Below are 13,605 nucleotides of genomic sequence, written 5' to 3'. Positions count from 1 at the left end.
TGTGACATAGAGACATATTGCAGATCAGTTATATCAGAATTGTATAGTTGCACAGTGCTGATTTTTTTAATTTTTTTTTAGTTTTTAATTTTTTTAATTTTAAAATCTTTAATTCTTACATGCATTCCCAAACATGAACCCCCCTCCCACCTCTCTCCCCATAACATGTCTGTGGGTCATCCCCATGCACCAGCCCCAAGCATGCTGTATCCTGTGTCAGACATAGACTGGCTATTCAATTCTTACATGATAGTATACATGTTAGAATGCCATTCTCCCAAATCATCCCACCCTCTCCCTCTCCCTCTGAGTCCAAAAGTCCATTATACACATCTGTGTCTTTTTTCCTGTCTTGCATACAGGGTCGTCATTGCCATCTTTCTAAATTCCATATATATGTGTTAATATACTGTATTGGTGTTTTTCTTTCTGGCTTACTTCACTCTGTATAATCGGCTCCAGTTTCATCCATCTCATCAGAACTGATTCAAATGAATTCTTTTTAACGGCTGAGTAATACTCCATTGTGTATATGTACCACAGCTTTCTTATCCATTCTTCTGCTGATGGACATCTAGGTTGTTTCCTAAATTTCCTAGATAATTTCAGTGTACATTCAAGTTTGAGAAGCACCAATCTAGGCCATTCACACACTACAATCTTAGATTAATATTTCATATCATCCTATTCTCTTCAAATTTTTAATGCCTCCTTTCTTCATAAATAGAAACAGTCATTAGGAAAATTCCACCACTGTCTCCCCATGTTAACCCACTTATCTAATTTGACTCTTTAGCATTGCCTTCCTCTCTAGGGACATTACTGGTGTTTTTCCTCAAACCATCTCTTCCACTTATATTTCATGTTCATTCCACTGATACTCTTTGGTGCCTTTGGCTCTAGAAATTCTCTTTTCTCTTTCTGCATAATCAGTTTTATACCTCTTCAGAATCATCCGTATCAGCATACAAACAAAGTAATTTCTTCTCAAAATAAGGCAAAAAGAAGTTGCTCTTGAGTATACATTCCTCTCCACATTCTTACACTTTTCTTTAACCTTTCTTTGCTCTCACCATGCTTTCCTCATTGTTTCTTAAACACGCCAAGCACACGCCAAGCACCCTCTCCTCTCACAAACTTTCCATTTCCTGTTTACTCTACCTGGGCTGTCCTTTCCATAGATGTCCTCATGGCATGCTGTACAACTCTTCAGGTGTCTGCTAAAGTGGCCAGTGACACTCACACTCCTTTTTTCCTTGCTTGGATTACCTTTCTCTGTAACAGTTGTTTCCAAGAAGCAAAATATATATTTCATATGTATTTTGCTTGAGCCCCTGGTTTAGGAAGTATTATTGATGAGTGAACCAGTCCATTCTGAAGGAGATCAGCCCTGGGATTTCACTGGAAGGTATGATGCTAAAGCTGAAACTCCAGTACTTTGGCCACCTCATGCGAAGAGTTGACTCATTGGAAGACTCTGATGCTGAGAGGGATTGGGGGCAGGAGGAGAAGGGGATGACAAAGGATGAGATGGCATCACCAACTTGATGGATGTGAGTCTGAGTGAACTCCTGGAGTTGGTGATGGACAGGGAGGCCTGGCATGCTGGGATTCATGGGGTTGCAGAGTCGGACACGACTGAGCGACTGAACTGAACTGAACTGAACTGATTGATGAGTGTGAGGATTTTTCTGAGTTTTGTTGACATTTGCTTCTTCAGCAACTGTCACTTCACCTGTTACCACTTTTGTCCATGTTACCATCATATTTCGTTTCTAAACATTCCTCGTATTTATATTCTTTGCTCTTTTCTGTTCACTTCACCATATGACTTCCAGAAAGATGTTTTTAAATTATCAAATTGTATTACATTTCTGTTCAGTAATTATCTATTCAGTGTCTTCCAGGTCATTCACAGTGAAGTCCACAATCTCTACAATATTCTCACCATTTGTTTCATTATTATGATTTTTGAGTTTTTAAAACTCTGCTTTGAGGTCTTGGTTTTTTAGTTCATTGCATTCTGTTTAGTCATAACTATTTTCTCTATAGTAAAATGTTTATAAAGATATTCTTTCATTTCTTTCTATTCTTTTATTTTTCTTTTCACATTTTTTTCTGGACTAACATCTTTGTGTAACTCCTAGACAGTTTTCTTTTTTATCATTATTTATCCTGAAATGGCAAGGCACCCCACTCCAGTACTCTTGCCTGGAAAATCCCATGGACTGAGGAACCTGGTAGGCTGCAGTCCATGGGATTGCTAAGAGTCGGACATGACTGAGCGAGTTCACTTTCCCTTTTCACTTTCATGCATTGGAGAAGGAAATGGCAACCCACTCCAGTGTTCTTGCCTGGAGAATCCCAGGGACGGGGGAGCCTGGTGGGCTGCCGTCTCTGGTGTTGCGCAGAGTCAGACACGACTGAAGTGACTTAGTAGCAGCAGCAGCAGCATCTTGAAATGATGTTCAATTAATTTGACCACCTATTTCCAGAAATACGTTATGACATGAATATCCAAACCATGATTCAGACTTATACTACAGAGTTTTCTATGTCAGTGAATTATTTTAGCAGGGAAAATAAGAGTGAAATAGATCCTGCTAGCAGCATATCTGCTCCTTTTTACTCCTCATAATGTGTCATTTACATTAGAGTATTGTTTTTTGCAATATGTATCTATGCTCTTCAGCTGTTGGTGTTATTTGTGAGAGCCATCATATACATCATATGAGCTCTTTTCCCATTGTTGACATTACCTTCTCTTAGACTCATTTGAAAAGACCCTGATGCTGGAAAAGATTGAGGGCAGGAAGAGAACAGGACAACAGAGGATGAGATGGTTGGATGGCATCACTGACTCAATGGACATGAGTTTGGGAAAACTCCGGGAGTTGGTGATGGACGAGGAGGCCTGGCATGCTGTGGTTCATGGGGTCACAAAGAGTTGGACACGACTGAGCAACTGAACTGGAACTGGAAAATCATTCCACCTCAGGTATTCCCTATTTTAATTAAAAACAGAGTTTGCATTCCTGTTTTACATTCTAATATATTTGCATGTTTTCTAAGAGGAGAAAGAAGAAACTATCACCTTTACTAAATCATTTAAAATACAAAATTTCAAATACCTTTAAATGGTTTCTTAACGTAGGGAAAATGTCCATTGAAAGATTGATCTCTATAAATTTCAGTTAAATTTTCCTGATGCATTATAATTTACCAACAATAGATGTATATTTTTCTATGTATAGAATGCTTATTATATTTGTGTTTCTAAATGTATCATTGGAGTTGCATTTTATATATGCTCTGAAGCTACTCAGGAATAAGAGCATAGAGATTTTAAATCTGAAGACCAGAATATGCCTCTCTTTCCAAGAAGAGACAGAGATCTATGTTAATTTTAAGATATTTCATACAAAAAATGGGCCAGAATTTCTTTAATTTTGTTAATGAATATCATGTTGTGTTAGACATCAATTCATTCAAATCCATGCTTAGTGAAATTTGGAGAAGCAATTTAATGTCCTGGATATAAAAATTTATTAATGATATAGCCACAGATTTTTATATCACTTGGAATATTGAAAAGAAACTCACCAAAGTTTTTCACTTACGATATTAAAATTTTGAATAATGAATAAGCCATAACTACTACAAGTACATTCATGCCTCATATGAAACCATAATTTTCCTCATAATATGATATAAATACTTTACTCTTATTGAAAAGTATAAGTATTTAAAACTCATTTTATAGTGCTTTAGGCAGTAATCTTTTAACCACAGAGTGGAAGTGATGTGATATATGCATATATGATTGTGATTTCCCTTCTCACAAATTTCATGAAATATGAAATTTATTTATATCTTAGAATTTTGCATTGCACATTAAGTTGTTTAATTGCATTTGGGAATTACTGTGTTTGTTTTTTATAAGTCAAAATCAATTAGTCATATGAGATAGTAAAAAGTGGTATAATATTGGTAAACTGGAGGGAATAGACCAGAGCTTGAGCTGAAACTCATATGTCTGGACCTATATAGTTAAAAGATTAGCAAGTCTATTCAACATTTTTTTGAAAGGGGACTTATTTCTTTTTCCTGAAAATAAAATGATAAGTAAGACAAACAACATATAAACATTTTTGGTTTTACAAAGATTAACTTTGAACACATCAATATTTTCATCTCCAATTTATCTCCAGGAACAAATGTAATCAAACCCATGTTTAATTAAAAGCAGATTGAGGTGGGCGGATGTGAATATAAAAATAAACACCTTTAAATCTTTGAGATATAAAATTCCTGCTTCTGTCTCTAATATAGTTTGTGGCACAAAAATATGCAAGATACAGTTAAGTTTATAATTTTGGCATTTTTGGTACTCTTTGGAAACAAATTTATGGAGAATAAATTTTGTGGTGCTGAAGAAAGGAAGATGGTACATGGAACCATGGAAGCACAAAATGAGAGAGAAAACAGCACCCAGCTGAAGTAGCAGTCTCCTGAAAGTGAAAGGGGGAATACAACAGCACTGGTACTAGGATGGAAGATGGTTGAAGTCTTTCGGGCTATACATCTCAGTATTCACTTCTATATTAAGAATAAGAAAGGGTTGTTGTTCAGTTGCTCTGTCGTGTCCAACTCTTTGCAACCCCAGGAAGTGCATCACACCAGGCTTCCCTGTCCTTCACCATTTCCTGGAGCTTGCTCAAACTCATGTCCATTGAGTTGGTGATGCCATCCAACCATCTCATCCTCACATCCCCTTCTCCCACCTTCAATCTTTCCCAGCATCAGGGTCTTTTCTAATGAGTCAGCTCTTTGCATCAGGTGGCCAGAGTATAGAGCTTCAGCTTCAGCATGTGTCCTTCCAGTGAATATTCGGGAGTGATTTCCTTTAGGATTGACTGGTTGGATCTTCTTGCACTCCAAAGGACTCTTCTCCAACACCACAGTTCAAAAGCATCAATTGTTCAGAGCTCAGCCTTCTTTATGGTCTAACTTTCACATCCATACATGACTGCTGGAACTAGATAGACCTTTGTTGGCAAAGTAATGTCTCTGCTTTTTACTATGCTTTCTAGGTTGGTCATAGTTTTTCTTCCAAGAAGCAAGCACCTTTTAATATCATGGCTGCAGTCACCATCTGCAGTGATTTGGGAGCCCAAGAAAATAAAGCCTGTCTTTGTTTCCATTGTTTCCCCATCTATTTGCAATGAAGTAAGAAAGGATAAATAAAGCTAAATGAGGAAGACTGCCTTTTCTTTGGAGTGTCCTTTCATAGTACTGGCAGTAATTGCCTCTCTTCCTCTAAAGGCAGTTGTGTTTTTTTTGGCCTGGAACTTACTGTGAGTCTTGCTCATCAACTGTTTGTTGCTTTAAGAGTTCCCTCTTTCTCTAGGAAAATATTATTCCTTAAAACTCAAGTACCTATTGAAGCATATTAAATTATTGAACTTGAATCTAAAAGGAAAAATGCTTTACAGAGACAGGTAGACAAATACTTCATAAGAATGCAATGCTAGTGTTATAATTTTAACAAATAACTAAATCCGTTTTTCTAGGAAATAGAAGAAAATGGAAATGGAAATGAAGAAATTTCACAAATTATATTCATCCCTAAACTAATCTTAAATTTTGAGAAAAGGTTTTATAACAGCTATTAGAATGTCATAGCTATTGATACAACTCTGTGGATCCACAGAGACTGTGGCTCCCACTTAGAAAGTATAAATTTACTGCCTAATAAAGATGAAGGAGATCAGCATTCTTATATGAACTTTTGTTGCTTCATACCTAAATGGTGACAATATTTACATTGTGTGATGTGGGCATAATTTAATTTCTCCAATCTTATAGGTCTTAGTCTATATTTTATTACATTAAAAAATGTAACGTTCACCATAATTCCACTTGCTACAACTCTCCTTAATGAACAACTCTTTATTTTGGTTATTCATTCATGCAACCAGATATTAGTGCTCTTGGTTTGTTCAGTTAATTCAAAAGATTATTGAAATAGAAGAGCTATTACAGGTCCATAGCTAAATGCACAGTGGTGTACATTTTATTACTGTAGTGCAAAAGCAAGCTTAATAATCATGTGTACTCAGTCGTGTCTGAATCTTTGCGACCCCATGGACTATAGCCTGCCAGGCTAATCTGTTCATGGGATTTTCCAGGCAAGAATACTAGAGTGGGTTGCCACTTCCTTCTCCATGGAATCTTCCCAAGCAAAGAATTAAACCCACATATTGAATCTTCTGCATTGGTAGCTGGAATCTTTACCACTGTATCACCCCTTTATAATCATGTACTAATAAAGAAGATTTTGTTACTAAATGTTTTTTGTTTTGACAGAGACATGGCCTACTTCTTACACAAGAGGGATTATAATGAAAACTCTCAGAATGGCATCTCATTTCTTCTGTAGCTATAGGGAAATAGGCACATGCATGTCATCATCATATCATAAGCAACCAAGGAAATATGTTCTAAAACTGAAAAAAAAAAGTTGAAGTAAAACCTGTTTTCCCCCTCAACAAAATTGCTCATAGTAACTCATAGAACCATTGATTTAAGGCCAAAAAAAATGTACATATTCTTCAGTATTAAATGTCAGCTCCTTAAGCTAGAGCAAGCAGAAGAAAGGAAATAATAAAGACCGAAATGGAAATCAATTAAATTGAAAACAGAAAAAATAGTAGAGGAAAATCAAGAAAATCAAATGCTGCTTCAGTCCTTGGAAGAATCTATAAAGAAGATAAACGCAAGACAGTCTATCTAAGAACAGAATAGAGAAAATTCAATTTACCAATATCAGGAACAAGAACAACAGAAAGAATAGTGTCACAGTCATCAAGAGAATAAAACAAATAATTCTGTGCACATAAAAAAAACTTGGAATCGACATGGTTTTCTAAAGACAAAATCTTGCAGAATAAATAACCTAAATATCCCTATACTTAAGTGTTAAAAAAATTGAAATTCTGTTTAAAAGCTTTGCAAGATAGTAAATCTGACTCAGGTGATTTTACCAATGAGTATAAAGAAGAAATAATATCAATTCTACACAGTTTCTTCCAGAAAATAGAACAAAGGGAAATATTCCCCAATTTTTCCTGAGCTCATATTTATTTTAACATGAGAAACAGACAATAATATTACAAGGGGGAAAAACACAGAAACCAATATAACTTATGGACATAGATAATTTTTTCAGCAAATTATTGGCAAATTGAATTCAACAATATATAAAAAGATCAATAAATCTAGACAAAGTAGAGACTTGCCTCAAGAATGAAACACCATTTCACCATTTCAGTCAGTTCAGTTCAGTCACTCAGTCGTGTCCAACTCTTTGCATTTGGAAATTAATTAATCAATTTTACCCTAATTGTATATTAAATAAGAAAAAAAAGTTAATGAACTGAATAATGCAGAAAAAGCCTTTGACAGAATTTAATGTTCAGTCATGATAAAATCTCTCAAAAAATAGGAATAGAAGGGAACTTCCTTCACTTGATAAAGGACCTCTATGAGAAACCATAGCACTAACATCATATTCAATAGTAAAAGACTGAAAATGTTGCCCCTATGACCGGAATATAGGAAAATATCATCTTCTCTTACGGCTTTACCATACTTGAATTCCTATACATAAGGGATAGGTGGAAAACAGTGTGTATACTAAGAACTGAATATCTATATCCCCTCCCACCCCATTGCTGATTCACATGTTGATAACATAACCCCCAAGATGACAGGAAGTAGGGCTTGGGGGGTCATTATGTCATGAGAGTAGAGTGTAACCCTCACCCCTCCCACTATGAGATGCTACGGTGAGAAGTCATCAGTTTGCAATGTGAAAGAGGACCCTCACCAAAACTGGACATACCCTGATCTCAGGCTAACAGCCTTCATAATTGTGTAAAGTAAATTTCTGTAGTTTATGAGCCATTCAATCTATTATATTTTTATTATGGCAAAACAAATGGACAGAGGCACTGGGTAAGACAAAAATAAAGTGTTTCTATTTGCATTTGACGTAAATGACTGTATGAAAATACTAAAAAGAAAGAAAGTACCACCAGTACAGTATATGAATCAGTACAAGAGTTTAGAAGTATCTCAGGAGACAAAGTCAACCTACAGTTATTACTGCATTTTTTAAATTGTGGTAAAAAGAAATACATAACATGAAATCTAACCTCTTAAATGTTTTAAGTATAGGGTATAATATTGTACAGCAGTTCTCTCTAGCATTTTCAACATGCATGACTGAAACTTTTTACACACTGAACAGCAATTGCCCATCTCCCACTGCTGTCAGGCCCTGGCAATACCATTTTACTTTATGCTTCAATGAATTTGACTACAAACTTCATATAAGTATAAGTCATGCAGTTTCTGTCCTTCTGTTGTTGACTAATTTCACTTAGCATAATTTCTTCAATGTTCATTCATTTTGTAGTATATAACAGGATTTCCTTCATTTTTTCTGACAATAATATTCTTTATATGTATGCCATATTTTTTAAAATTTTCATCTAAGAACATTTTAGTTTCAACTTCCTGGGTACTGCAATTAACACTATAATGAACATGAGATTGCAATTATCTCCTTGAGATCCTGTTTTCCATTCTTCTGGATAAATACCCAGAAGTAGGATTGCTAGATAATATCATAGTTCTAATTTTAATATTTTGAAGAATCTCTACAATATTGCATAGGAGTTTCAATTTCTTCACATCCCCATCAACACTTGCTATTATCTTTTCTTTAGTTAAAAGTTTTTTTTTCCAAGGTTAATATGCTAGTTTTGAGAGATGTTAACACAGGGAAAGCTGAGAAGGATACACAGACTCACTGTAATATTTGTGTGCAATTCTTTCTTAAGCCAAAATTGTCTTTAAAAAATGATATTTTAAAATATCATTATGTAAATGTTAAATGAAAGCTGCTGACTTTGAGGTGTAAAACAAATATACACCAAACACTTTTGCTCTAAGCACTGTAGATACATCTTTAAACTTTACTTTTCAGAGATCTTTAATGCTATTTTTATGAAATGTAGCACCCAATATGAGAGGAGGAAAAATTTAAATATTTTCGAAGGATTGTATTTATTTTTAGAGCATTTCAGAAGGGTAACTCTTGTCTTCAGGAAGAGATAAGAACTCAGCCACTGATGAAACTATTTATTTCTTCTAATTCTTCTCCAGTTTGCTTATAATTATAAATTTGTATAAGCTAACATAATCCTACAGAATACAGAGAGATAAATACTGGCTTTAATAACTGAGGCCAAAAGAAAACAGATGACCCATAGCCAACTGCAGTTGGGTCATAGTGATTTTTCTGTCATATCATTCATAAAACATTTAATTTCCCGATCAAATTTACAGTGCCATTCAACTCAGTTTATGGCATGCATGACAGTCTTCCCCCATACCACAGTAGAAGCCTCACATTAGGTTCTCACAGTCAACAAGGATTATTTAAAAATAATACTTGCTTGACATTTTTCCTGAGGTGTCATTAGTTCTCAATTTGTCATGTTTTTATCTAATCTGAGTGTGCCACCTATGAAATAACACAGGCACCATCAGGATTATCAGGAGAGTTAGGTCCTTTCAGGCAGAACTGTGTATTCTTACATGGCAGCTTCCTTTGTCACCCTGGCATTTTCAATTGCAGGAGATTTGGCTGTGAGAGAGGGCAGTTTAAATCTGTTCAAGCTCAGCCTCTCTTAATAACATACTTGAAAGTGACATGAAACTTTTCAAGTTTGAAGAAATAACCATTAAAAAAAAAAAAACAGTTAAATAGCTTTTCTCCTTCACTGAATGGTTTAAACCTTTTCCCTGTGGGGAGGTGGGGGGAGGGGGGAAGGCAGGTTTTAAGGGAAAAAAAAAAATCCCTGCATTATTGAAAATGCATCAGTCTCCCAGGGCTTCATTGTCAGTTTCCACCATTGTGTATTGAAAGACAGTCTTGTCAGATTTGAGGCTTGTGGTTGTCTGGTGCAGGTGATGCAATTGAAAATGCCATTTTGATGAAGAATAGACGGATACAGTCTCTTCTGATTTGAGGTAAACCAAGCAAATCTTGATCACTGCCTCCTATACAATATCATCAACCTCTGTCCATAGTTCTTCAGGCACTTTATGAGATCTAATCCCTTGAATCTATTTGTCACTTCCACTGTATAATCGTAAGGGATTTGATTTATGTCATATCTGAATGGTCTAGTGGTTTTCCCTACTTTCTTCAATGTAAGTCTGAATTTTGCAATAAGGAGTTCATGATCTGAGCCACAGTCAGCTCCTGGTCTTGTTTTTGCTGACTGTATCGAGTTTCTCCATCTTTGGCTGCAAAGAATATAATCAACCTGATTTCGGTGTTGACCATCTGGTAACGTCCATGTGTAGAGTCTTCTCTTGTGTTGTTGGAAGAGGGTGTTTGCTATGACCAGTGTGTTCTCTTGGCAAAACTCTGTTAGTCTTTGCCCTGCTTCATTTTGTACTCCAAGGCCAAATTTGGCTGTTACTCCAGGTGTCTCTTGATTTCCAACTTTTGCATTCCAGTTCCCTATGATGGAAAGGACATCTTTATTGGGTTTTAGTTCTAGAAGGTCTTGTAAGTCTTCAAAGAGGCACAGAGAGTCAAACGGGTCGCAAAGAGTTGGATGCAACTGAGCGACTGAACTGAACTGAGGACTGAAACATGTGGTAGATTTTCCGTGCACTATTCTTCAGAACATTTAGCTTAGCCTACCTTTGTGTGGTCTCTTACTTCACTTATTCTGGCCTTGGACTTATTACTTGTTTTGACCACTAGAACAAAAGCTAACATGAAGAAGGCTGAGCACCGAAGAATTGATGGTTTTGAATTGTGGTGTTATTGAAGACTCTTGAGAGTCCCTTGGGCTTCAAGGGGATCAAACCAGTCAATCTTAAAGGATATCAATCCTGAGTATTCATTGGAAGGACTGATGCTAAACCTAAACTCAAATACTTTGGCCACCTGATGTGAAGAGCTGACTCATTATAAAAGACCCTGATGCTGGGAAAGACTGAAGGCAGGAGGAGAAGGTGACAGCAGAGGATGAGATGGTTGGGTGGCATCACTGACTCAATGGACATGAGTTTGATCAAGCTCCAGGAGATGGTGAAGGACAGGGAAGCCTGGTGTGTTGCAGTTCATGAGGTCGCAGAGTCAGACACAACTGAGTAACTGAACAAAAACAAAATTTTGCAAGCAGAAAGGTGAAAAATATTTATATGATGGAAACCCTTCGACTGCCTTTGTTTAACAAAGCCCAAGCCTGTATGTGTAATGAAAGAGACAAATGGATAACTCATTTCTTTATCATCCTGACTAGTGAAGTCACTCAGTCTTGCCCGACTCTTTGCAACTCCATGGACAGTAGCCTGCACCAAGCTCCTTCATCCATGGGATTTTCCAGGCAAGAGTACTGGAGTGGGTTGCCATTGCCTTCTCCAGGGAATCTTCTAGACCCAGGGATTGAACCCAGTGATTGAACCTGGGTCTCCTGCATTGTAGACAGATGCTTTACCAACTGAGCCACCAGGGAAGTCCCCTGACTAGTGGCCCACCAATGTCCAAAAGCACAGGTGTATGAAATGATACAGACACATGAGTGACTCCAATTAAAATCAAAAGTAGAGATGCTCAGCTTAGCCCAATATAAATGGTTCACCCTCTTAATTATAAGCTAAATTGATGTGCATTATTTTAAGCCAACATATTTGGGGTGTTTTAATGCTACCACATTTTATAGATACAGTGTGAAGTACTTAGCAATCACCTACAGAGTCTTTCTCAGATGATTCATCAATCTGAGGCATGCAGAAGGATGAATATAGGGAAAATAACGCATTACATTGGAAATAGAACATGTAACTGGACATTTCTTATCTGAATTATAAAAAAAAGGAAATAGAGTCCTAGGAACAGTTTCCAGGAAAGCAAAATGGCCATGTTTATTGTCTCATGTGGTAGTGGGCTACTGATGCAGTCTTTGGATTATAATGCCAGCTGGTACAATGAGGGTTGATGTATAAGTCAGTTACAATATTTTAGATCACTCTTGAATAGTTTTAATATATATAGCATAAAACAATAACATTTATAACCAGATAGCATTTGGTTTTGATTAGAATAAGCTGATTATAGACACATTTTAAAAAATTTCATTGAATGTGATACCAGTATTATAGAATGACTAAATGTCATGATCTACAAAAGATACCTAGGACTTCCTAGGTAGCTCAGTGAAAGAACTCGACTGCCAATGCAGTCAATGCAGGAGACACCAGTTTGATTCCTGGGTTGGGAATATCCCCTGGAGAAGGGAATGGCTACCCACCCCAGTATTCTTGCCTAGGAAATTCCATGGACAGAGGAGCTTGGTGGATACCAGTCCATGAGGTCACAAAGAGTTGAACACGACTGAGCAACTGAATACACACACACACACACAAAGATATCTAGTGATGTATTTAATAGTTACATGATTTGATATCTTGGATTTACTTTAAAACAGTGTAGACACTTCCCTTCTGAAAAGTGGGGGAGATATGAAATAAGCCTGGCAGACTGTTGGTAACTGTTAAAACATAATTATGGGTACACAAATTCTCACCATTCCATTTTCTATGCTTTCATATGTGGTTTTAAAATGTTCACATTTCAAAAAGTAAAAACAGTAAAGTAAAATATTACAATTTTCTAATTCTTTTCTAAAATCCATGACATTATCAACCTGATGAAACTTTTTCTCTTCACTCAGAGGTGGCAAACAGACTCTGACCTGTCTCTGAACATTCCAAGCCCCTAGTATCCCTAAGACATTTTGAAGACTTTATAGCTTGTGAGAGATGTATTTCTTGTTGATGGAACAGGTATAATCTCAAACAATTAACTGGGGAAAAACTGATGCTACAGTATTTTTGCTTGATATATTGAGCAGCTCAGGCTGATTAAATTTCATTGTAATTTTTTTTTCTCTGACTTTCTCTTAAAATTACTTGATATCTTTTTATAATATTAAATCAGAATTGATATTTTCCCTTATTATTCTACAACCCTAAATCAAAGACTTCAACTAATACCTTTATACGACAAGAATGCAATGGAATGTGAAAGAGAAACTGGTAAACTGAAAACAATTTGAAAAATATTAAAAAAACCAAAAAAATTTAAATAAAGAGATATCAGTTAGTGTTCATTCAACAACTAGGACTAAGTATCAGTACATGTCAGGAAGCATTTAACAGGAGGCTTCCTGTGTGCTGTTCTGGATCTGTCAGGAATCCTCTGTTCCTTATTAATTCCTGAGTATTCAGGAATTAAGAGGAGAGGCAAGCCTCTCCCGGGGCTGAGGGATCCAGGCATTTCCTTTGTTAATTTTTCAGTACGGTGATAAGTACCTTCTTCCTTCTTATGAACCATATGGTAAAAGTGATTGTTTACAGCTCTCTCTCTCTTTAATACGGATCACCTATTTTTGTAAGTCTGGAATTTTAATCTTTATCTGAGAATAACTACCTTGTAAGACAGTATATATG

This window comes from Ovis canadensis, chromosome 10 (assembly GCF_042477335.2).
Source record: "Ovis canadensis isolate MfBH-ARS-UI-01 breed Bighorn chromosome 10, ARS-UI_OviCan_v2, whole genome shotgun sequence".
In the NCBI taxonomy this organism is placed as follows: domain Eukaryota; kingdom Metazoa; phylum Chordata; class Mammalia; order Artiodactyla; family Bovidae; genus Ovis; species Ovis canadensis.
The sequence above is the reverse complement of the archived record's forward strand: the minus strand, read 5'-3'. Positions refer to the sequence as shown.